Source organism: Lithobates pipiens, unplaced genomic scaffold (assembly GCF_037356315.1).
Source record: "Lithobates pipiens isolate NorthernLeopardFrog02 unplaced genomic scaffold, aLitPip1_a1.2 Scaffold_13, whole genome shotgun sequence".
Taxonomy (NCBI): domain Eukaryota; kingdom Metazoa; phylum Chordata; class Amphibia; order Anura; family Ranidae; genus Lithobates; species Lithobates pipiens.
The window spans coordinates 486,273,298-486,299,157 of NW_027507718.1; the positions used below are offsets into that span (position 1 = coordinate 486,273,298).

Consider the following 25,860-nt stretch of genomic DNA (forward strand, 5'->3'; position numbering starts at 1 on the left):
GTTTTTGTGTATATGTGATTAGCAGCATCAGGTGGTTTTGCACCTCTGTTCCACCTGGGGAGGTGCTTCATTCGCCCATGGTGGCTTTAAGGTGGACCCTACTGTACCCAGTAGGAACGAGGGCATTTCTTGGTCCTTGGTTGGGTGGGTCAGGGTTTAAATCTGGGTTATTCTTTGAGGGGAGGAGCAGTATAGGGGAAGGTGGGCAGACAGGTGCATTATCCATATGTCCTGATACACACTGGACATTATTAAAACACCAGTAGCTTTAGCTGTAAAATGACACGTTAAAAATGCATGTTTTGCTGTGTTTTCTTTTGTTTTGTTTTTTGCATTAGCCTTTTTTAGCAAATTCTCCTGAATTGGCTCCTAAATAATGCACCACATCTCCAAGCTACATAATCTAATCAAAACAACACATTTTCATCATACTGAAACTTTTCTTGTGGCAAAAAAATATGTACATAATGCAATTTAAAAAAAAAATTATTCCACAACTTTTATTATATAAATCTAAAAACGGATGTACAACAATTAAATACATGCACATAAAAACAGAGCGGTGGTTTGAACCAACCAGCTCAAGCGGTTAGATGTCTCATAATGGGCTCTACCCCAATGGGTGACCACCGCTCTGTTTTTTATGTGCATTTATTTTATTATTTATTTATTTTATTTGTAGCGGCCATAACCCTTTGTAGGGTGGCCTTGACTTATTGGGCTTACCGGTTACCTCCGCTTGGCTTGTTCTTCCACGTCTAGGGGTTCCCAGGGTTGATACCCAACAACTTGGATGCTGACACCAATAAAGTCCTTTTGAAAGGTTTTATTTTGCAGGGGTAACATCCAACAACACAGTCTCATATGGGAACAGAGGGCACAGGTGAAGAACTCAGGCATCTTGAACTGCAGACATAACAAAGTCTCTAATACCACCCAGAGAGTAGCCACTCGCAGCTGGGCACTTTAAGGCTGAACAGATCTCTAGCCAGAGATCATGGCAATCAGCACGTTGATTCCGAACTAGTAAAATCTCTGAACGTGGACAAGTTGTAACTGGTAGTGAACAGGAACCTTTTTCCTCAGTACCTAGAATCTTCTCTGTCTCCTTGATGGTACTGGAAAAAGTGTGGATTCGTCAATGTCTTTCCCAACTCAGTTACCAGGCACTTCTCAGGGTGCCACTTGTCGGCCCTCCTCCGAAGAGTCCTCCCCTGGCCACTTTCACGAGTTGTGGTGCCCCTCCAAGCCGAGAGCACATCCGGACACCTTAAATCCTCCCTCAGTTACTGCGCCTTGGACCAGCCGGTTCCGAGACTCGGGAACAGACGGATCCCTACCCCAGACCAGGCAGGTCTATTGGGAGTAACCGACAGAAGCATGTTGCGGGATGTCAAACACCCCATGACCGGGACCCCTCACGGGGCTACCCCGGTCCTGGAAACAAGAACAGACCACACGGGCCTTACGAACTCCTCCTGAACACGTGACCTCAACATCTTAAGTACCCCTTCCCAGACTCCTCAGCGGGGCCGGGCACACACTGATTGGTTCCGAGAAGGCTGATACCCAAAATGTCCAACCAGGCCTGGTTCTAACTTGTCATGTGCACCTCACTGTACACACGACCAAGCAGAACTTCTAACACGGCCCAGCCAAACTAATGTCAAAGTTAACCTACATAATTACCCCTCAGAACCCCACTACTGTTCTGAGTTAAAAACTAAATTTACACATGAATGACACTTTGATCAAAATGTCATCCGCTACATATTTACTATTAAATTATTATTTTTTATTTTCCTTGCATGTCCCCCTTGGATCTACAGCGACTGAACTTCCAAGTGCACTTGCAGTGCAAAGTGGATTTACCTTTCGTAAATAACCCCCCCGGTTCACATATTTGCGTTCTGTGTGGGCTGCGTTGGTGCGGGCACGGCAGCCCATTTGAATGGGCTTCCGTGAAGCCCATTTGCAGCCACATATCTCTGTGTGTGGCTGTAGATGGGGGAACCACAGTGATTCCTGCACCCGCAACCACCCACAGTGAAAACGCACTGCTCTGCAGGAATGTGCAGGACTGCCATTCATTCTGTGTGGGCTGTGTTTGTGCTGCCCTGCCTGCGTCTCTGCAAAAAAAGGTGCATGCACCTTTTTAAAGACGCAGTCGCAGGGAAATTGCATGGTCAAAAAGACCATGCGATTTCCCAGCGGCTGCGTTTTTTAAAAGATGCATGCACTTTTTTTTTCAGAAATGCAGGCACGGCAGCCCATTCATTTGAATGGGCTGCCATGCCCGCACAAACACAGCCCGTACAGAATGAATAGCAGCCCTGCATGTTCCTGCAGAGCAGTGCGTTTTCACTGCGGGTGGTTGCGGGTGCAGGAATCACTGCGGTTCCCCCACCTGAAGCCACACACATAGATGTGAACCTTCTAGAACAGGATGAAACACAGAGCTGCCCACATTCCTCAGTATAATGTCCGTTGTCCTTGAGATGTGCTGTTCCGTGCCTTTCAGCTGGGTAAACAGTTTCCTTCGCAGCAGATAACGCTGTTTACTTTTGCATGGTGCTTACAAAGCTGTCAATACGTACTTTGTATTAACCGTAAGCTGTCAGGACTTTCCTTACTAGTTTAGTGTATGACGTGTCCTCACAGAAAGGACTGGCACTTTCTAGAATCCTGACAAACTATGTTATTCATTCCTTTAAAGTGACATTGAAAATACTATTCTTCCCCTGACATCCAGCCAATGAGCCATCACAAGGGGTGACACCATACCTCCCAAAGTCTCATATTTTACAACTGAATTCCAGACTTGGATATTTTTGCATTGTTACAATAGTCTACCTGGGACCAATGTACGTATGCATATGTCATACCTGGCTGGTTCCTTTGGAAGCCGAAAAAACACTGAAGTAGCAGCCACTACTACAATGATCCTTGCTATCTTCTGGGTTTTGTGCCGAGCGGCTGCCCTGCTGTAGAGTAACTACAGGATGCACAACATTGGGGGTACAGTGTTGGCCAGCACTACAGAGGAAAAAGATTTGGGAGTACCTATTTCAAATGATTGCAAAATGAACAAACAGTGTGACCAGGTAGTGGGAAAAGTGAATAGAATTCTAGGAGGCATCACTAGAGGGTTCACCATAGAGGATTGCCCTATATAGATCTTTACTGAGAGTAGACCTCATTTAGAATACTGTGTCCAGTTCTGGAGACCTCACTTGCAGAAAGATATTGATAAGATAGAACGAGCCCAGAGACGGGTAACAAATATGGTGAAAGGTTTGGGGGATAAAACATATGGAGAGCGACTTCGGGAACTTAATATGTACGGTCTGGGGGAAAGAAGGGAAAGAGGAGACATGACTGAAACCTTTAAATACATCAAAGGGGTGAATACATTTCAGGAGGGCAGTTTTTTCAATATGAAACCAAAATCAAGAACAAAGGGACATGATCTCAAACTAACTGGAGGAAAGTTCAAACTAATCTTAGAAAGTATTATTTTACTGAAAGGTAGTTGGTGCTTGGAATAAACTACCAACAGAGGGAGTGAGACAGTCAACAGTAAAATGGCTTCAAACTTGGGACAAACATAGGTCTATACCCAGACAAAAAAGTTACAACCCCCCCCCCCCCCAAATAAAAAATAAAATAACAAATAGGTAGATTCGATGAACTATTCTGTCTTTTTCAGCTTTCACTTTTCTATGTTTCTACGTCATTTCCTATGCATGAGCACCATTCATGGAACGCTTTGCACTTTTTCAGTGAATGCAAAGTGTTATCTGATTGGATGAGGAGGAAGTGGGGGTGTGACACCACAATCTCAACTTTGTCCAATAAGAGAATGACTTGTATTCACTGAGATAAAGTTTGTTCTCTGAATGGTGCTCATACTGGCAACCCCCTTTATCAATGTTGCAGGGCATAGCAACCTATGTTGGGTCGATGGAGCAGAAGAAACAAATGTTACAATCCTTGACTCTATCCTTGTTGTCCTGCTGTGCATTCTGGGAGGAGGTATTTAAGGTACTGGCATCACGTGGTCTGGGGTTTCGGCCCAGAGAGGTTTTTCTCTGCGCAAGGCTGGCTTCTCTGAAGGAGCCTGGAGGTTCAGTTGAAGGACACTTCATGGATCTACACTCATAAGGTATCGCCGGACCGGCTGAGAGATACTGATACCGTATGATAGCTCTTTAAATTTGTCCCTCAGTTACACTCAAGTCTGGGGCAGAGACTTTTCTCAAGTATTTTATATTCAAGTCTGTGGCAGAGACTTTACTGAGAGGAGGTCTATCCGGGGGTTGTGAAATCCAGCTGTGAAACAGTTATTCTCTGGATTTCTTCTATACAAGACTTATCATATTTTTGCAGTCCAAAGTACCTGAACTTAATCCTAACCCTCTACCCTAAACTGAGAGACTTTGTTTATATTTCAAATAAATAACCCCAAAGAAGATTCAGTGTCAGTTTCCACATTTCTTTGGGCCATTTACCACAGACAGAAACCCTAGACGGAGAAACAGTCAAGAAGGTAACGGTAAGCCCAATAAAACCAGCAGCTCCTTCGGGGGTCAGTGCTACACTACCAATATTTATACTGCCAACAAAATGACAATAGCCAAAGCCTGGAGTGGAAGAACCCCTTTCTGAGAAGTTAAAAGTCAAATAAACAGCATTATGGCTAACAATAAATTAATAGTAATCTTAAATAATACATTTGAATGATTCTTCAGAGTCTGGTGACTCTGGATAAAATGCTTGTGACCTACTCATTATCAAACCTTTTATCTATTTGAATACCAGTATCTCCCGTGCTCTTAATTCTACATTCTACACCCCTTCTATCACAACTCATCCCCATTGTTTCCTTTTCTCTTCCTTCTACGCCTCACCCTTTGCCTTGCCTATCCGCCCTTCTTTTCCCTTAACCTGATGCCTCCACCCCTTCTCCTTCCTCCACCCCACCAACCCAAGTATAACTTATTTCGACCTAAACCATCCATGGGCACCTATTCACAATACATCCAGTAGAGTGATGTAAGTTGGTGGACTGTCTGTGTTACCTGTGGGTGCATATACACTCCAAAGCACAACTCATTAGAGTTATGTCTTCACCATACTATGCCACTAGCAGTTTATGAAAGGTCCAGTGGTGAAAGCTGACATGCAGGCAGGGGCTAGAGTGATTCCAAATGGGTGGTTCAAGTATCATGGTCATGGTTATTTTTATTTCAATTTTATTTTTATTTATTTTTATTTGTATTTTATTTGTATTTATTATATTTTTTGTTTATTTTATGTTTATTTTTTTTATTTTTTCATTTTAGATTATATATTTTCTTTATTTTATTTTTTATTTTTGGTTAGATAAGTGTTTTGGGGAATAAACTTTTGTTTTATATGGTGATATGGCCTACTACTGTACAGTGGCTGTGATGTGATTATGCTGGTATGCATGCTCCGTTTTTTTAATTTTTTTTATTTTCTAGCTTTAGATTGGAGATGTAGCTTATATTTTTGTATTATGTCCCCAGCATTTTTACAAGTGACCCCTTGCCTTTTACATGCAATTTCCTGTCTAGGAAAACATGGGAGAGGCTAATTAGCCGCCCACGTGTGTTTGGGATGAAGAGGAACATTTAAACAGTGGAGTGACGTCTTAGCCCCACCCCTACTGAAGAAGTCAATGCCTTGACGATGTGCGTATAGGGGGCGGAGTCGCGTACTGACGTCACATCGCAGCCATCTTGAGGCGTTGTTGTCTGAATGCTGTTCCACCTAGCACGGCTTGTAGTGCCACACTTGTAAGGGTTAATTAAATTCTGTGCTACTATATAAGTTAATGCACTGTGAATAGTTGCCACTTAACACAGATTGTGTTCCCACAAAGATAAATAGCAAAATAAAAATAGTGAAGTTCAACCACACCCAGTTGTGCAGCAGGGTGTATTAACCACTTCAATACCGGGCACTTTCGCACCTTCCTGCCCAGGCCAATTTTCAGCTTTCAGTGCTTTCACTATTTAAATGACAATTGCGCGGTCATGCTACACTGTACCCAAACTAAATTTTTATAATTTTGTTCCCACAAATAGAGCTTTATTTTGGGGGTATTTGGTCACCTCTGTGGTGTTTATCTTTTGCTAAACTAATAAAAAAGGACCAAAAATTTTGAAAAATAAAAAAAGTTTTTCTTTCTTTTTGTTATAAAAGTTTGTAAATAAGTAAGTTTTCTCATTCACTGATGGGCACTGATGAGGTGGCACTGATGGGCGCGGACGATGGGCACTTATAGACGGCACTGATAGGCAGCACTGATAGGTGCCACTGATGGACATTGATAGGCGGCACTGATGGGTACTCATAGGTGGCACTGGTGGACACTGTTGGGCATTGATAGATGATACTGATGGGCACAGATAGGCTGTGTTGATGGGTACTTATGGGTAGCACTGATAGACGGCACTGCTGGGCACTGATGGGGACTGATAGGTGGCACTGATGGACACTGAAAGGTGGCACTGATGGGCATTGATGGGCACTAATAGCTGGCACTGATAAATTTAACTGGTAGGCATCACTAGTGGCACTGGCAGGCATTTTTTCTTTAGCACTGATTGGCAGCTGCCTGGGCACTGATTGGCATTTCCCTGGTGGTCTAGGGTGGCATACCTGGTGGTCCAATGTGGTGGCCATCCCTGGTGGTCCTGGCAGCATCCTTGTGGCCCTGGGCGGAATCCGAGGGGGAGCTGCGCTGATAAACAATCAGCACAGACCCCCCCGTCAGGAGAGCAGCCGATCGGCTCTCCTTTACTCACGTCTGTCAGATGCAAGTGAGGAAAAGCCAATCAAGGGCTCTTCCTGTTTACATTGTGATCAGCCATGATTGGACACGGCTGATCATGTGGTAAAGAGTCTCTGTCAGAGACTCTTTACCTAGATTGGATTTGCGGTGTGTCAGACTGACATACCGCAACAACGATTGCGTTGATGGCACGTAGCATGTATAGTGACTGTTGCTAGTAGATTCAACACTCTTCTCAGTGCATGTGTCTATATGTCTTCATAAGTGACCAATCAAAAATAAGTGTTCAAGCACACCACCGTGTCCTCCACCAGAGACTGTGACATCATTACATCCATCTAGGAAGAGGTTTATGAGCCGCTGGGGACACCGGGCTGAGGATCTGCAGATGTTTCAGTGATCCAGGGATTGTTCATCTTTATCATACAAGTGCTTTACCTGCATGCACCAGGACAGTGCATCTGTAAATGTGAGTTCTTTACTGTGGTTTTATTAAAAGTTGTTTTTAAACGGTAAAACAAATTGATTGAATTGAATTGAAATTGATTGGGAGTCCTTATGAGGATAGAAGAACAACAACTGGATTTATACCCCTGAGGGGAAGGTGCCATTAGACCCTATGGTGGGTCTTCATGTGAGGTGAGCCCCATATAGAGAACGGTGAAGGACACGGTGGTGTGCTTGATCATTTATTTTGGATTTGTCACTTATGACGATATAGACACGTGCACTGATAAGAGTTTTTCTTTTGGATTTAATGTCTTGAATCTACTAGCAACAGTCACTTGTAAGTGTACCTTCTATCTTTTTATGAGAAGAAATACCTACAGACGGAGAGCACTAGATTTTGCCTTCTGTTTTAGATATACTTATCCCATTGGGTGAGACGATCAGGGTTCTTTAGGAACCCAAATAAGCAGGTGTCAGAGATGAAGGAGTGAAATTCCGTGTACACACGATCGGACTATCTGGCGGACAAGAGTCCGCAGGACAATCCGCCCATGTGTGGGCTCCGGCGGACTTTTTTTTCCTCAAAAGTCCGGCAGACTTAGAAAGAAGTTTTGACTCAAAATCCAGCCGTCTGTGCGCTAGTCCGCCGGACTTTTGAAATGAACGGACGCAGGAGGTCAATGTTGCCGCCTCCATCGGTGAGATTGACACCTTGCTGGCCCCGTCACCTGGTATGGACTTAAAGGGGAAGCCCTACGCCGAAAAAACGGCGTGGGGGTTTCCCCAAAGTCTATATCAGACCCTTATCCGAGCATGCAGCCTGGCCGGTCAGGAAAGGGGGTGGGGACAAGCAAGCGCTCCCCCCCTCCTGAGCCGTACCAGGCCGCGTGCCCTCAACAATGGGGGGTGCTTTGGGGAAGGGGGGGCCCTGTGGCCCCCCCACCCCAAAGCACCTTGTCCCCATGTTGATGAGGACAAGGGCCTCTTCCCGACAACCCTGGCCGTTGGTTGTCGGGGTCTGCGGGCAGGGGGTTTATCGGAATCCAGGAGCCCCTTTTAATAAGCCCCCACCCTGTGTGAATGAGTATTGGGCTACCATGTACCCCTACCCATTCACCTGGTGAAAAAAAAGTGTAAAGAAAAAAACACAACACATTTTTTAAATAATTTATTGCACTGCTCCGGTGGTCTTCGGTCTTGGGGGGGGGGTCTTCTCGCCGGACTCCTCTGCTATCTTCTGCTAGCTCTTTTACTAGAGGAGGAACCTGTCCGTCGCCGCCGCCGCCATCTGGGGGTCTTCTTCTGACTTCGGGGGTCTTGTCCCCCTCTTCGGGGGGTCTTGTCCCCCTCTTCGGTTCTTCTTGCCCGGCCTCCACTTTCTTCTTCCAGCTCTTTTACTAGCGGCGGCCCGGTCTTCTGTCACCGCCGCCTTCTCTTCTTCTCTTCTTCTCTTCTTCTTCCTTGAGATGTTGACTCGACGCTGTCTCTGGCCGCAATGACAGTGACGCCTTGTGTGGCAACTTGTATAGGGACAAGGGGCAGGGTCACCAGGTGATGTCCCGCCCCTTATGATGTCACAGTCCCAATATCCTCCGGGACTGTGACATCATAAGGGGGCGGGTCACCATGTGACATAATTACATCCATCTAGGAAGCAGTTCACGAGCTGCTGGGGACACAGGGCCGGGCCCCTCCGCTAGTAAAAGGGCTAGCAGAAAATAGCGGAGGAGTCTGGAAAGAAGACCCCCTCAAGACAGAAGACCACCGGAGCTGTGCAATAAATTATTTTAAAAACATCTGTTGTGTTTTTTCTTTACACTTTTTTTTCACCAGGTGAAGGGGTAGGGGTACATGGTACCCCAATACTCATTCACACAGGGTGGAGGGCCGGTATCTGGGGTCCCCCTTATTAAAGGGGGCTCCTGGATTCTGATTAGCCCCCCGCCCGCAGACCCCGACAACCAACGGCCATGGTTGTCGGGAAGAGGCCCTTGTCCTCATCAACACGGTGACAAGGTGCTTTGGGGTGGGGGGGCCGCAGGGCCCCCCTTCTCCAAAGCACCCCCCCATGTTGAGGGCACACGGCCTGGTATGGCTCAGGAGGAGGGGGCTGCTCACACGTCCCCACCCCTTTCCTGACCGGCTGGGCTGTGTGCTCGGATAAGGGTCTGATATTGACTTTGGGGGAACCCCCATGCTGTTTTTTCTGCGTCGGGCTTCCCCTTTAAGCCCATACCGGGTGACAGGGCCAGCGAGGTGTCAATCCCGCCGATTGAGGCGGCAACATTGACCTCCTGCGCTAGTCCTGTCTACCTGGAGCCGCGTTCAAAATTAACGGACTTTTCTCCGTGTGTTAGCAAGTCTGTTCATTTCAAAAGTCCAGCGGACTCCCGCCATAGTCTGGCGGTTTGTCCGCCGGACCTACACCGCCGGCAAAGTCCGGTTGAGTGTGGGCAGGTCCGCTAGTTTGGAAAGTCCAGTGGACCTCCGCTGCAAAGTCCGGCGGTTTGTCCGATCATGTGCACACGGCAAAAGTGTCAGTACTACGCCAATAATCTTTATTATCCCCAGAGGGGAACACTGCTGATTTTGACTCATATGTGAGGTGAGCAGCCTGTAATACTGGTGGAGGCGAGCACAAGTACTCTTTTGGATTTATTTTTGCACTATCGGTGAATTGAATATCTTGGATCCACTTCAATCAGTCACTTGATAATTATGTTGAATAACTTTGATTCACTTATATATTTTGACTCATCTGTATTCATTTATCTTTGTTTGCATATATGGTTTATTGATTATTTTAATATTGGTTCACACACATATATATTTAGTAGCGCAGCACTGTTTTTGTCATTTTATATCAGTTTAAGGGGTACAATATACCCCATACTCTTCACATGGGGGGGACTTGGGGCCCCCTTGTTAAAGACCCCACTGACCGCTGACCAGTGTTGTCAGGAAAAGGCCCTTGTTCCCATCAACATGGAGACAAGGTTCTTTGGGGTGGGGGGGCACAAAGTGAAGCTTTACCTAATTTACTAAGCTCAAGAGCAACTGCACTTGCAAAAATGCACAGTCTATGTGCCTTTAATAAATCAACCTCCATGGGTCAGCTCTGGGTGCCTGAGCTATACCTGTCAGCAGCTTCCAATACTCCCAACGTGATCATATCTATCTAAAATTTTCTTCAAGTGCACTTGTACCAAAGGGATATGTAGGGTGTAATTATTTACATCCCTTTTAAAATGTTACTTACCTGATTGTCCCTGGCTTAACCACTTCAGTACTGTGCACTTTTACCCCTTTCCTGCCCAGGCCAATTTTCCGCTTTCAGCGCTGTCACATTTTGAATGACAATTGCGTGGTCATACAACACTGTACCCAAATTACATTTTTATCTTTTTTTTTGGAGACAGAGCATTCTTTTCTTTTGGTGGCATGTAATCACTAGTGGGATTTTTATTTTTTACTAAACAAACTGAAAAAAAATATGAATTTTTTTTAAAAATTACCTATTTTTAAATTTCTGTTCTAACATTTTGCATATAAGTAATTTTTTCACTTTCTTTACTAATGTATATTGATGAGGCTGCACTGATAGGCTGCACTGATGGGTGCTGATGTGGCAGAAATGATGGGCACTGATGAAGCAGAAATGATGGGCACTGATGAGGCTGCAATGATGGGCACCGATGAGGCAGCAATGATGGGCACTGATGAGGCAGAACTAATGGGCACTGATAAGCTGAACTGATATGCTGCATTGATATGCTGTACTGATGGGCACTGATAAGGCTGCACTAATAAGGAAAGACGGCACTGTTGATGCTGCACAGATGGGCACTCATAAGCTGTACTGATGAAGAGGCACTGATGGGCACTGATTGGCACTGATGGAGTATAACTAAAGGCAAACTTTTTTTGTTTTGTTTTGGATGAAATGGAGGGGGATTAGAACACTGACCAATTTGTATTGCTGTTTGTGCTCCCATTATAGAGATTCCCCCTCTATATTTGTCCTGCATTTGTCCCTATCATTGAAAGTGATAGTAAAAGAAAATCCCAAATTTTGGGTTGTCCCCAGAAAAGTAATAGAGGGGAAATCTTCCAATGGGGAGACTAGTTCTGGATTTCTTGGGGGTCCCCAAGAAATTCCCTTCATTTGCAGAGATTTTCTCTTACTTCCTGTGTGGCTATGGGACAGGAAGTGAAGGGAAATCTCTGCAATGGGACACAGATGGGGGAAAAAATCTGAGAGGAGTTATAAACCTCTGTTACTCCATCTGAAATGGGAAAAAAAGGTTTTGACTATAGTTCTACTTGAATGAATGAATGAATGAATGAATGAATGAATTTGAAACAAAACAAAATGATTTTTTCCCCATAATGCACATTTCTACTCATGAAGGACCTGGAGAGTATCTAAAGCCAAATAAAATGTCGAGAACCCCATCCATTTTTTTTAATTTTTTTTTTACCATCCACGTTCTTTGTTTCCTGTTCTAGAGACACAACAGCAAGTAAGAAATAGATCCAAGTAAGATTAAATCACCATTATGCTGGCCACACACACTTCAATATATATATATAGTAGATCAGCCAGGGAAGAAAATTATCTATCACATTGCATCCTTTAGCAGCAGTGAGATACTTGAATATGATCGTATCTCATTTGATCAGACTATGAGATTACATGTTGGAAATAGAGAGATGATTGATATCTCTGGACCCACTCCCCTAGGCCTAATGGACGCAAGGGAGGTGGAGTGGGATTCCTCCTATCCCCCCAATGCACCTTCCAGGTTATTCACTCCCCTCCCTCTCTCTCCCTCTCATAATTTGAAGCTCATTGTCTACGTCTATTCTTTCCAACTTTCCTAAGAATTACTGTGATCTACCGCCCCCCTGGACCATTATCTACTTTCCTTGGTGAGTTTTCTGCCTGGCTACCCTACTTGCTCTCTTCGGAAATTCCCACAATCCTTCTCGGTGATTTCAACATTCCTGTTAATACAAACACTCCTGCAACTTCTAAACTTCTTAATCTAATCTCTTCATTTGACCTGAAGCAATGGGTACAGGCTTCTACTCACTCTGATGGCAACACTCTTGACCTTGCATTCTCCTACCTTTGCACTCCATGCAACTTCTCAAACAATCCTTTTCCTCTCTCCGATCACCACCTTATTAGTTTCTCTCTCTCCCTGTCTTCCACCACCTTTACCTCCAATCGCCTAAACATCGCCCATATAAATTTTCGCAACTTCAACCCTTCTCTCCTCTATTCTGCTACTGACCACCTCTATGACAAAATCTCTCCCCTGTCCTGCCCCAACCAAGCCACTTCCATCTACAATAAATCCCTGTCTTCCACCCTGGACAAGCTCGCTCCCCTCACTACACGTGGAATCAGGCCTGGACCTCTACAACTCTGGCAAACAGATGACACTAAACTTCTCAAAAAACGTAGTCATGCTCTTGAGCATCTGTGGCACAAGACCAAGTCTCTCAAAGACTTCAACCAATACAAATCTGCCCTCCAGAAATACTATCCTTTCCTCCACACTGCCAAGCAGACCTACTTTACAACTCTTATTAACACCTTCTCATCCAGTCCCAGGAAACTCTTCTCTACCTTCAACTTTTTACTTTGTCCTCCACCGCCTCCACCAACTGACTCACTCACTGCCCAGGAGATTGCTAATCACTTCAAAAACAAGATTGATACAATCCGTGACGAAATCTCCACTCTACAGGTATCTCCCCCAGTTAAGACCCCATATCCACAAATACAGTTGACACTCCCCTTATTCAAATCTGCTACGACAGACGAAGATGCTAAACTCCTTTCTAACGCCCACCTTACCACCTGCCTCTTGGATCCTATTCCCTCTCAAACACTACGGTCGCCATCTGACTCTATCCTACAACCTTTAACCCACATCTTTGATTGCACCTCACCTCTGGCAATTTCCCTCTAAAACATTCACTGGTCACCCCCATACTTAAAAAGCCATCCTTGGACCCTACCAATCCTAACAACCTACGCCCTATCTCCTTGCTCCCCTTTTCCTCTAAACTCCTTGAACACCTGGTTTACAACCAACTGAGTGACCACCTCATTAAGAATAACCTTCTTGATCCCCTTCAATCTAGATTTTACCCTCAACACTCCACAGAAACTGCTCTTTTAAAACTCACAAATGACCTACTAACTGCAAAAACCAATGGACACTATTCTGTACTCCTACTTCTGGACCTTTCAGCTGCCTTTGATACAGTTGACCACCCTCTCCTCCTCAAAAAAGTTACTCCCTCGGTCTCCGTGACTGTGCTCTTCAGTGGCTCTCCTCCTATCTATCCCAACGCACCTTCAGTGTCACTTACAATTCTACTTCCTCCACTCCTCTTCCCTTCTCTGTTTGAGTCCCCCAAGGTTCTGTTCTTGGACCTCTTTTATTTTCAATTTACACCTCTTCCCTGGGTCAGCTGTTCTCACAGCTTTCAAAATAATTTCTACGCTTACGACACACAAATCTATCTCTCCACCCCTCAACTCACTCCATCAGTCTCCTCACGCATCACCAACTTACTAACAGACATATCTGTATGGATGTCACAACACTTCCTTAAACTCAACCTGTCCAAAACCGAACTTATAATATTTCCTCCCCCATGTGCCTCTTCCCCTGACTTCTCTGTCAAGAGTAATGGCACAACCATCCACCCATCCCCACATGTCAGGGTGCTAGGTGTTATCCTGGACTCTGAACTCTCCTTTTGGCCCCAAATCCAATCACTTTCCAAAGCTTGCCACCTCAACCTCTGCAACATCATCAAAGTTACGTCCCTTTCTAACCAAGGAAACCACAAAGCTCCTGATTCACTCCCTGGTTATCTCTCACCTTGACTACTGCAACTCCCTCCTCATTGGCTTACCTTTAAATAGACTATCCCTCCTTCAGTCCATCATGAATGCTGCTGCCAGACTCATACACCTTACAAACCGCATAGTGTCTGCTACCCCTCTCTGCCAATCCCTCCATTGGCTGCCACTTGCCCAACAGATTAAATTCAAAATACAAACATTAAGTTATAAAGCCATCCACGACTCTGCCCCCAGCTATATCACTAGCCTAGTCTCAAAATACCAACCTAATTGCCCTCTTCGTTCCTCCCGAGACCTCCTGCTCTCTAGCTCCCTCATCACCACCTCCCATATCCACCTCCAGGACTTCTCCCGAGCCTCGCCCATCCTCTGGAACTCACTACCCCAATCTGTCAGACTGTCTCCAAATTTATCCACTTTTAGGCAATCCCTGAAAACCTCCTCTCCAGAGAAGTCTATCCTGCCTCCATCTAACAACTGCACTATTTTCTCCATTAGCTCATCCCCCACAGCTATCACCCTTTTGTATAACTTGACCCTCCCTCCTAGATTGTAAGCTCTAACGAGCAGGGCCCTCTGATTCCACCTGTCTTGAATTGTATTGTAATGTGTACCCTAATGTTGTAAAGCGCTGCTTAAACTGTTGGCGCTATATGAATCCTGTATAATAATAATAATAATTGTACTGTCTGCCCTAATGTTGTAAAGCACTGCATAAACTGTCGGCGCTATATAAATCCTGTATAATAATAATAATAATAATAATATCTTATGATCATATTTTAGCATTCATTCAAAATCCACTTCCCCCTCTGTGGCATATCGATCGATTCAGTTGTTGACTATAGATCAATTGTTCCTATTTGAAGAGATCGATTTTAAAATAAATCTATCATTTATTGAAGTGTGTATGGCCATCATTAACCAGATGACAAAGATGTCCCCACTGGAAGATTTCCCCTTGCCTCCTATTCAAGTGACAACACTAACTAGTTGCATTTCCCATCCCTTTTGGGCTTTTTCATACAGACAGTCAACCAAACTTTTTTTTTCAGGGGCTCTAACCCATCCCTGCTCTATCCAAAACTAAAGGTCTTGTCTGACTTGCGTTCATTTACTGTTTGCATTGCAGAGTCGTTGCTGCCCTCTAGTGGACAAATCATGAAACGTACCTTTTATCTACAAGTTACAATGTTGCAAAACATAACATTTTATTTATGTAAAGTTGTAAACATTACAAAACAGGGCAGATTCCTGCACAGCAGAGCGTTGTGAACGTACAGCAGCTGAGAGATAAACAGAACATCCCCTTTGATCGCAATGATAATAAACTAAAATGTGACTTCATTGTGATTGCAGGCTTGTGGTTGTCCCCTCCCCCTCCCTGACATCACATGGCCCAGTGCATTACTGGGAAGGCAGCATGGTGTGTGCTGGGTGATCATCACATTGCCAGAAGCTGAGGATCCCTCTCAATAGTAAGTGCAGCAGAGCAGTGAGTTCCATCCTATATTATCCTGATTGAAGGGAGATCACATTGTGCGGATTGTTCTATTCTGTATCCACTCTCGTCATTGATTATTATATGTTGTATCATTTTGCTTCTCTATAGGGAATGTTTGTAAACAATCTGAACTTATTGTGATGTTGAAGGGTCAGTCCATTCTGTTATGATAAGCGGTCATAGATTTAATTGTTCCAGATGATCTTTAAATTGAAAATGATACTTTGAGACAACACAGGAAGGTTTGATTCGGTCTCATCCAATCAGATTTCTGCTGGGAGCAAATTTGATTAAAAGTTATCACACTAACTTGCAGTTCATTTATGAAAAGAAGTATTTCTGAAATCACCATTATATTGTGATAAAAATGGCAGGAAAAGTGGGGCTACCCTTTTTGTAGTGGTGGAAGCAGGGTAAGGGGAGCTCCCCCTCCGCAGTGACTAAGGTGGGAGAAGCGGGGCTCCCCTTTTGCAGTGCTTGAGGTGGGTAAAGGTGTTTGGTTTTTTTTTTTTTTTTTTTTTTTCTCCTTTTGCAGCACATTAGGCAGGACCCCCCCCCCCCCCCTCCTCGTCCTCCCCTTTTGCAGTTGCTTTACACAGGCAAAGGCAGGGGACCCCCCCCCCTTTGTAGTGGTTTAAGCAGGCAAAGGCGGGACCCCCCCCTTTTTGCAGTGGCTCAGGCAGGCAAAGGCGGGCTTCCTCCCCCCTTTTGCAGTGGCTCAGGCAGGCAATGGCGGGCTTCCTTCCCCCCCCCCTCTCTTTTGCAGTGACACAGGCAATGGCGGGCTTCCTCCCCACCCCCCCCCCCTTTTACAGTGGCTCATGCACTCCCCTCTTTTGCAGTGGCTCAGGCAGGCAATGGCGGACTTCCCCCCCCTTTTTGCAGTGGCTCAGGCAGGCAATGGCGGGCTTCCCCCCCCCCCTTTTGCAGTGGCTTAGGCAGGCAATGGCGGGCTTCCCCCCCCCCTTTTGCAGTGGCTCAGGCAGGCAATGGCGGGCTTCCCCCCCCCCCTTTTGCAGTGGCTCAGGCAGGTAATGGCGGGCTTCCCCCCCTCCCTTTTGCAGTGGCTCAGGCAGGTAATGGCGGGCTTCCCCCCCTCCCTTTTGCAGTGGCTCAGGCAGGTAATGGCGGGCTTCCCCCCCTCCCTTTTGCAGTGGCTCAGGCAGGTAATGGCGGGCTTCCCCCCCTCTTTGCAGTGGCTCAGGCAGGCAATGGCGGGCTTCCTTCCCCCCCTCTTTGCAGTGGCTCAGGCAGGCAATGGCGGGCTTCCTCTCCCCCCCCCCCCTCTTTGCAGTGGCTCAGGCAGGCAATGGCGGGCTTCCTCTCCCCCCCCCCCCTCTTTGCAGTGGCTCAGGCAGGCAATGGTGGGCTTCCTTCCCTTCCCCCCCCCCCCCTCTTTGCAGTGGCTCAGGCAGGCAATGGCGGGCTTCCTCCCCCCCCCCCTCTTTGCAGTGGCTCAGGCAGGCAATGACGGGCTTCCCCCCCCCCCCCTCTTTGCAGTGGCTCAGGCAGGCAATGGCGGGCTTCCTTCCCCCCCCCCCTTGCAGTGGCTCAGGCAGGCAATGGCGGGCTTCCTTCCCCCCCCCCCCCCCCCTTGCAGTGGCTCAGGCAGGCAATGGCGGGCTTCCCCCCCCTTTGCAGTGGCTCAGGCAGGCAATGGCGGGCTTCCCCCCCCCCCCCCTTTGCAGTGGCTCAGGCAGGCAATGGCGGGCTTCCCCCCCCCTCTTTGCAGTGGCTCAGGCAGGCAATGGCGGGCTTCCTTCCCCCCCCTTGCAGTGGCTCAGGCAGGCAATGGCGGGCTTCCTTTCCCCCCCCCTTGCAGTGGCTCAGGCAGGCAATGGCGGGCTTCCTTTCCCCCCCCCCTTGCAGTGGCTCAGGCAGGCAATGGCGGGCTTCCTTCCCCCCCCCCTTGCAGTGGCTCAGGCGGGCTTCCTTCCCCCCCCCCCTTGCAGTGGCTCAGGCAGGCAATGGCGGGCTTCCTTCCCCCCCCCCTTGCAGTGGCTCAGGCAGGCAATGGCGGGCTTCCTTTCCCCCCCCCCCCCCCCCTTGCAGTGGCTCAGGCAGGCAATGGCGGGCTTCCTTCCCCCCCCCCCCTTGCAGTGGCTCAGGCAGGCAATGGCGGGCTTCCTTCCCCCCCCCTTGCAGTGGCTCAGGCAGGCAATGGCGGGCTTCCTTCCCACCCCCCTTTGCAGTGGCTCAGGCAGGCAATGGCGGGCTTCCCCCCCCCTTGCAGTGGCTCAGGCAGGCAATGGCGGGCTTCCCCTCCCCCTTTTGCAGTGGCTCAGGCAGGCAATGGCGGGCTTCCCCTCCCCCCCCCCCCCTTTTTGCAGTGGCTCAGGCAGGCAATGGCGGGCTTCCCCCCCCCCCCTTTTGCAGTGGCTCAGGCAGGCAATGGTGGGCTTCCTCCCCCCCCCCCCCCCCCTTTTGCAGTGGCTCAGGCAGGCAATGGCGGGCTTCCTCCCCCCCCCCCCCCTTTTGCAGTGGCTCAGGCAGGCAATGGCGGGCTTCCTCCCCCCCCCCCTTTTGCAGTGGCTCAGGCAGGCAATGGCGGGCTTCCTCCCCCCCCCCTTTTGCAGTGGCTCAGGCAGGCAATGGCGGGCTTCCTCCCCCTCCCCCCCCTTTTGCAGTGGCTCAGGCAGGCAATGGCGGGCTTCCTCCCCCCCCCCCCCCTTTTGCAGTGGCTCAGGCAGGCAATGGCGGGCTTCCTCCCCCCCCCCTTTTGCAGTGGCTCAGGCAGGCAATGGCGGGCTTCCTCCCCCCCCTTTTGCAGTGGCTCAGGCAGGCAATGGCGGGCTTCCTCCCCCCCCTTTTGCAGTGGCTCAGGCAGGCAATGGCGGGCTTCCTCCCCCCCCCCCCCCTTTTGCAGTGGCTCAGGCAGGCAATGGCGGGCTTCCTCCCCCCCCCCCCCTTTTGCAGTGGCTCAGGCAGGCAATGGCGGGCTTCCTCCCCCCCCCCTTTTTGCAGTGGCTCAGGCAGGCAATGGCGGGCTTCCTCCCCCCCCCCTTTTGCAGTGGCTCAGGCAGGCAATGGCGGGCTTCCTCCCCCCCCTCCCCCCTTTTGCAGTGGCTCAGGCAGGCAATGGCGGGCTTCCTCCCCCCCCCCCCCCTTTTGCAGTGGCTCAGGCAGGCAATGGCGGGCTTCCTCCCCCCCCCCTCCCCCCTTTTGCAGTGGCTCAGGCAGGCAATGGCGGGCTTCCTCCCCCTCCCCCCCTTTTGCAGTGGCTCAGGCAGGCAATGGCGGGCTTCCTCCCCCCCCTCCCCCCTTTTGCAGTGGCTCAGGCAGGCAATGGCGGGCTTCCTCCCCCCCCTCCCCCCTTTTGCAGTGGCTCAGGCAGGCAATGGCGGGCTTCCTCCCCCCCCTCCCCCCTTTTGCAGTGGCTCAGGCTGGCAATGGCGGGCTTCCTCCCCCCCCCCCCCCCTTTTTGCAGTGGCTCAGGCAGGCAATGACGGGCTTCCTCCCCCGTTTTTGCAGTGGCTTAGGCAGGCAAAGGTGGGGACCCCCTTTTTTACAGTGGCTTAGGTGGGCTCCCCTTTGCAGAGGCAGTGTAAAATGCAGACAGTAGGTAAGATTTATTACCGTTGATGTATCTGGGGACCTCCTATTTCACCCATTACTGACCACACTGTTTGTATAATTGAATAAGCACAGTAAGCTCCTTTTTGGGGACAGGATTGTTACAAATCTGTAGAAACTGATATCGAATGTTGCTTCTGTAGAAAACAGCTAGAGCCTGGAAGACCGGGTGAAGATGGAAGCACTATCAGTGGTGACGGTGTGCTGCTTGAGGGCTTAATTTTAAAGCGGAGATCCACCAATAATTTTTTTTTTTTTTTTACAAATACTGCAGCTGCTGACTTTTTTAAAATAAGGACACTTACCTGTCCAGGGCACCCGAGCCGTCTGTCGGTCCTCGAATGCTGCCGCCACCATCTAAGGGAATCTGGAAGTGAAGCCTTGCGGCTTCACTTCCTACTGCCCATAATACTTCCCTACTGTGAGTCACACTGTGCAATCTGAATGGTCCCTGCTGCCTCTGGGTCCCAGCAGTCAGTGGGGGGGGGGGGGGGGCGGGGTTGAGTGGGGTAGACCCCCCCCCCCAGGGGTCTCTGCCCAGAAGTCGGTGCAAATACCTGTATCTGCACACTCCCTCTCCCCCCTGAAAGGTGCCAAATGGCACACTGGAGGGTGGGGGGGGTCTAAAAAGCGGAAGTTCTATTTTTGTGTGGACCTCCACATTAAGGTAAGTCTCTCATAATGTGCTAGTATGTGATGCACACTAGCACATTATGACATTAACTTGCAGTGGGAAGGTCCCCACACCCGTGCTTTAAACTGTTTTAACCTCTAGCCGACCAGCTGCCGCAGTTGTACTGCTGCAGCATGGCTCGGCTGTGTGAATTGCTGTTATGATACGTTGATAACATAAACAGCCACTAGGGGGTGCTTGCTCCCCCCCCCCTCCCCCTCCCCGCTCGCTCCTGAGCTGATGTGAGTGCCCGGCGGTCTCAATAACCGCCAGGCTCCCGCAATTGCTCGGTAAACACATAGTTTCCAGTTCCACAGAGTATGAACAGCGATCTGCTAGTTTCCCTGCACAGTTCCACCCCCCCCCCCCCTTCAGTTAGAACACTCCCTAGGATACATATTAACCCCTTCACTGTCAGTGAAATTTTTACAGTAATCAATGCAATTTTAATCGCACTGATCGCTGTAATAATGCCAGTGGTCCCAAAAAATGTGTCAAAATTGTCTGACGTGTCCTCCATAATGTCGCAGTCATGATAAAGTCGCTGATCGCCGCCATTACTAGTAAAATAATATTAAATAAAAATGTGTGTCCTATCTATCCTCATAAAACTATCCCCTATTTTGTAGATGCTATAACTTTTGCGCAAACCACTTTCCACCTTAGTCTATCAGAATGATATAGCACCAGAATAACTTCATTATGGATATTTTTTTTTGATCCAGCTTGGACCATACAAACTATTTAAAGTCGATAACAAACCTGGAATTTAGGTTTTAATGCTTTAGTGACCTATTGTCATTTTAGGCATTTCTCATCCAGCATCACTGAGCACTACGCACAGATTTATAAATATATTGTATTGCGTAAGGCTGGGTTCACACTGGTGTGGCTGGGGGTCCCAGCAGGGGGTCCATTGCAACCCTTTTCACTGATTCAGGTGTGAATTTAATTTTTAGCCTGAAAAACAGGACTCTTTTCCAATGCGGACCACGGCCACCCTGGAGTTGTGTGAACTGGCTTCATTGAGAGCCGGTCACAGTCTCCTGTCATGCAAATAGGATAAGTAGAAACCAAAGGAAGATGACTGAAAATGCTGTGTGCTTGGCTGTGTGGTGCTTTTTTTTTTTTTTTTTTTTCTAATCAATATACAGCTCTCGCATGACTCTGATCTCACCCAGCCTGTCTTCTGGGGAAAAATAAGCAGGAGGAGCTTCTAAACCTCTCCTGCTGGTCACATGTTAAAAAAAAAAAAAAAAAAAAAAAAAAACCAAAAAACTGCTTTTGGAATACAGAATAAATATAAATCATATGAATAAATCCGCATTCAAATATATGATATGAAATCTTTGTTTTGAGGCAATAACATGGCGTGGGCGGATTTCTGCCAGTCACAGGCTGTCGCGCCCCCTCCAGCATGTGTCTTGGAATAAGAGGGAGGTGAAGCCTCCATGAATCTACATGTAATATACCACCCCATGGTGTTTAGCTGATTAGCGGACATGGGGGAGGGACTAGTAGTCACATAGTCTTTACCACTATGCATACACCCACATGTGTAACTCTATAGTCGCATGGGCTGCACAGATTTGTGATAAGGAGGAAATGCTCAGCATAGAAACTCGCTAAAAACTGAGCATGTGCAGAGTTGCCACCACAGCTGCAAAATCCCTAACTGAATTGGGGACATGGACAGGAGGGGGCGATAGAGCAGCAGAAAATGAATCTCATATTGACTGGGTGAGTATGAACGGCATGTAATACACCATTTATTGATAGTTTTCTATGATGTGCGTTTGGTCACACTTAAATTCTACTGATATTGGCCTCCTGGAAAATATCTTGAATACCAATTATGGAAGAATGTGAATGAGCCTTGTACTATGCATGCTATAATAATTTGTCAGTCTGATGTGCAGTATGAGCGAGGATGACCAGATTTCTTCCGTTCTTTGTATCTTTCAGATTGTACTGTGTTTATCATCAAGCTGTGATTTTTGGAAAGGGCATGCTGTTTCAAATGCATTAACCCATAGCAACTTTTTAGCATTAATTCACTCAGGCAGGCACATGTATTCAGATTGGTTGCATAGGGTAGCTATATTAGTTGTTGGGGTGAAGTTCCTGTTTTCATATAACAAAGCCTCTTTAGTAACTTTAGCGGATACGGTCAGTCATCACCCAACATTGATTGGGTAAGGCTTGGGAAATGTAGCAAGATGTTTTGCAGACCACACCACTGTTTATGTGATATAATATAATGAAGCAGTTTTTCCAAAACCTGACATTTGTCTACCAATAGTTTGTATTTTGTGATGCTTCACATGGGTCACTAAATAATTTTGCTGTGATTCTCCATATGGTAGCTTACGTGCAAAATATGCACTGTTGGTTATATGCTGTAGCAAGGAGGACATGCTCCTATGTACTTTTATGTACTTTTTATGTACATACATTAAAAAATTTGGTGCAGTTAAAAGAGTTTCCCGGTGGGCCGATGGCTAAGGGGGTGCTGATGGGACACTCTGATGTAAGGGGGTGCTGATGGGACACTCTGATGTAAGGGGGTGCTGATGGGACACTCTGATGTAAGGGGGTGCTGATGGGACACTCTGATGTAAGGGGGTGCTGATGGGACACTCAAAATGTAAGTGGGCCAGTCTGGATGAAGTGCAGGGCCAAATTTCTGTCCCAGTCCAGCCCTTGCTGAGACAGGAGCCATTGGTTCCCACTGCTATCAATCACAGCCAGTGAGAAGAGCTGCTTTCTGTAGGGCACTTGGCAGGAGGGAGTGGCCAGGAGCACAGCAGGGGACCCATGAAGAGGAGGATCCAGGCTGCTCAGTGCGAAACCCCTGCACAGAGCAGGCAAGTATAACTGCCTTGCTAAAGAAGCTGAGGATAAAGGTGATGGACTGGCCAAGCATGTCTCCAGACCTAAACCCTATTGAGCATCTGTGGGGCATCCTCAAATGGAAGGTGGAGAAGCGCAAGGTCTCTACCATCCACCAGCTCGGTGATGTCATCATGGAGGATCGGAAGAGGACTCCAGTGGCAACCCATGAAGCTCTGGTGAACTCCATGCCCAAGAGGGTTAAGGCAGTGCTGTAAAATAATGGTGGTCACACAATATTGACACTTTGGGACAAATGTGGACATTTTTACTTAGCGGTGTACTAACTTTTGTTGCCAGCGGTTTAGACATTAATGGCTGTGTTGAGTTATTTTAAGGGGGCAGCAAATATACACTGTTATACAAGCTGTACACTCATTACTTTACATTGTAGCAAAGTGTAATTTCTTCAGTGTTGTGACATGGAAAGAGAGAATAAAATTATTTACAAAAAATGTGAGGGGTGTACTTACGTTTGTGAGATACTGTACACTATATTACCAAAAGTATTGGGACACCTGCCTTTACATGAACTTTAATGGCATCCCAGTCTTAGTCCATACGGTTCAATTTTGAGTAGACAGTCTCTACAAACCAAATGCAATATGCTTTTATGTTACTTGACCATGAATTGCTTTAAAACTGCACCTGACTGCTTCTGAGTAGTGATGGCCGAACGGTTCGCCCGGCGGTCGTTTCGCGGCGAATTTCCGACTTTCGCCGTCCGCGGGTTCGAACGCCTTTTTCCGTCGTTCGCCCCGGCGGACTTACGTGTTTAATGTATACAAGAACTTTAACCTTTCGTGACACGTTTATCATGTGTTACAGGACAACCAATTGAGACATGACAGCTCATGGACACTTGGACATTCCCCCTAACCTATAAATACACCCGATCCGGTGGCCATTTTACATTCTTTCTTCTGTCACTGTAGGGAAAGGATCCTGTGTGGAGTAGGGACAGAGAAAACGCTAGCTATTTGGTACACAAAAGTTCTTTTCAGGACTGGTATAGGTGTTAGGTCAGCAGCCTGAGTTTCTTTTGTCAGTTTAGATAAAGGGACAGAGCGCTGTATGCTGCTATTTTAGGGACAGCTCAGCCAGATTAGTCTTTCTTCATCATCATCATCATCATCATCATTAGCTGTTACTATCAGGTCCACAAAAGAGCTGTTCCAGCTAATCGTTCCAGCCTACTCTTTTTTGCCAATTTGTATAGGGACAGGCAGGAAGCAGTGTGTCAGGCAGTGAGGATAATTTTAAAGACTTGCTGTTACTATTAGTTCCACAAAGGTTCTTTTCAGGACTGGTATCAGTGGTACGGTAATAGGCTTGTACACGTATAATATTCTTTCTTCCAAATATAGAAAGAATATTATACTTGACTGCTGCCCTTCTGCTGCAGTCTGCTAATCATTCACAACTCACTTGTTCCACAAAGCTCTTTATCAGGACTGGTAACTTGGTCTGTCTAGGGTGCTACGGTACATAGGCTTGGGTGCGGTACAGTCTGCTGTTCTGTAAGGACCGCTATCGGTCCACAATACATAGGGTTGCCGTGCACTACTGCTGACCGCTGCCCTATACTGCAGCAGTCCTTCAGCGGTATAGGGACTGACGCACAGTCTGCTAAACACTAATACACAACCTGCTTGGTCCACAAAAGTTCTTATAAGGACTGGTAACTTGGTATAGGGTGCTACGGTACATAGGCCTGAGTGCAGTACAGTCTGCTGTTCTGTAAGGACCGCTATCGGTCCACAATACATAGGGTTGCCGTGCACTACTGCTGACCGCTGCCCTATACTGCAGCAGTCCTTCATTGGTATAGGGACTGACGTACAGTCTGCTAATCACTAACACACAACCTGCTTGGTCCACAAAAGTTCTTATAAGGACTGGTAACTTGGTATAGGGTGCTACGGTACATAGGCCTGAGTGCAGTACAGTCTGCTGTTCTGTAAGGACCGCTATCGGTCCACAATACATAGGGTTGCCGTGCACTACTGCTGACCGCTGCCCTATACTGCAGCAGTCCTTCATTGGTATAGGGACTGACGTACAGTCTGCTAATCACTAACACACAACCTGCTTGGTCCACAAAAGTTCTTATAAGGACTGGTAACTTGGTATAGGGTGCTACGGTACATAGGCCTGAGTGCGTTACAGTCTGCTGTTCTGTAAGGACCGCTATCGGTCCACAATACATAGGGTTGCCGTGCACTACTGCTGACCGCTGCCCTATACTGCAGCAGTCCTTCAGCGGTATAGGGACTGACGCACAGTCTGCTAAACACTAACACACAACCTGCTTGGTCCACAAAAGTTTTTATAAGGACTGGTAACTTGGTATAGGGTGCTACGGTACATAGGCCTGAGTGCAGTACAGTCTGCTGTTCTGTAAGGACCGCTATCGGTCCACAATACATAGGGTTGCCGTGCACTACTGCTGACCGCTGCCCTATACTGCAGCAGTCCTTCATTGGTATAGGGACTGACGTACAGTCTGCTAATCACTAACACACAACCTGCTTGGTCCACAAAAGTTCTTATAAGGACTGGTAACTTGGTATAGGGTGCTACGGTACATAGGCCTGAGTGCGTTACAGTCTGCTGTTCTGTAAGGACCGCTATCGGTCCACAATACATAGGGTTGCCGTGCACTACTGCTGACCGCTGCCCTATACTGCAGCAGTCCTTCATTGGTATAGGGACTGACGTACAGTCTGCTAATCACTAACACACAACCTGCTTGTTCCACAAAAGTTCTTATAAGGACTGGTAACTTGGTATAGGGTGCTACGGTACATAGGCTTGAGTGCGGTACAGTCTGCTGTTCTGTAAGGACCGCTATCGGTCCACAATAGATAGGGTTGACGTGCACCACTGCTGACCGCTGCCCTATACTGCAGCAGTCCTTCAGCGGTATAGGGACTGACGTACAGTCTGCTAAACACTAATACACAACCTGCTTGGTCCACAAAAGTTCTTATAAGGACTGGTAACTTGGTATAGGGTGCTACGGTACATAGGCTTGAGTGCGGTACAGTCTG

At 47.5% G+C, this 25,860-nt stretch overlaps 1 protein-coding gene across 1 annotated transcript in view; it reads left to right on the forward strand.

Annotated features, from left to right (window-relative positions):
• The first annotated feature begins 15,555 nt into the window (after positions 1 to 15,555).
• Positions 15,556 to 25,860, forward strand: part of RPIA (ribose 5-phosphate isomerase A) — a 57,524-nt gene continuing 47,219 nt past the window's right edge. Inside the window, exon 1 of the mRNA XM_077478000.1 lies at positions 15,556 to 15,643. The gene's annotated coding sequence lies outside the window, so the exon portion shown is untranslated. The remainder of the gene's footprint in view (positions 15,644 to 25,860) is intronic.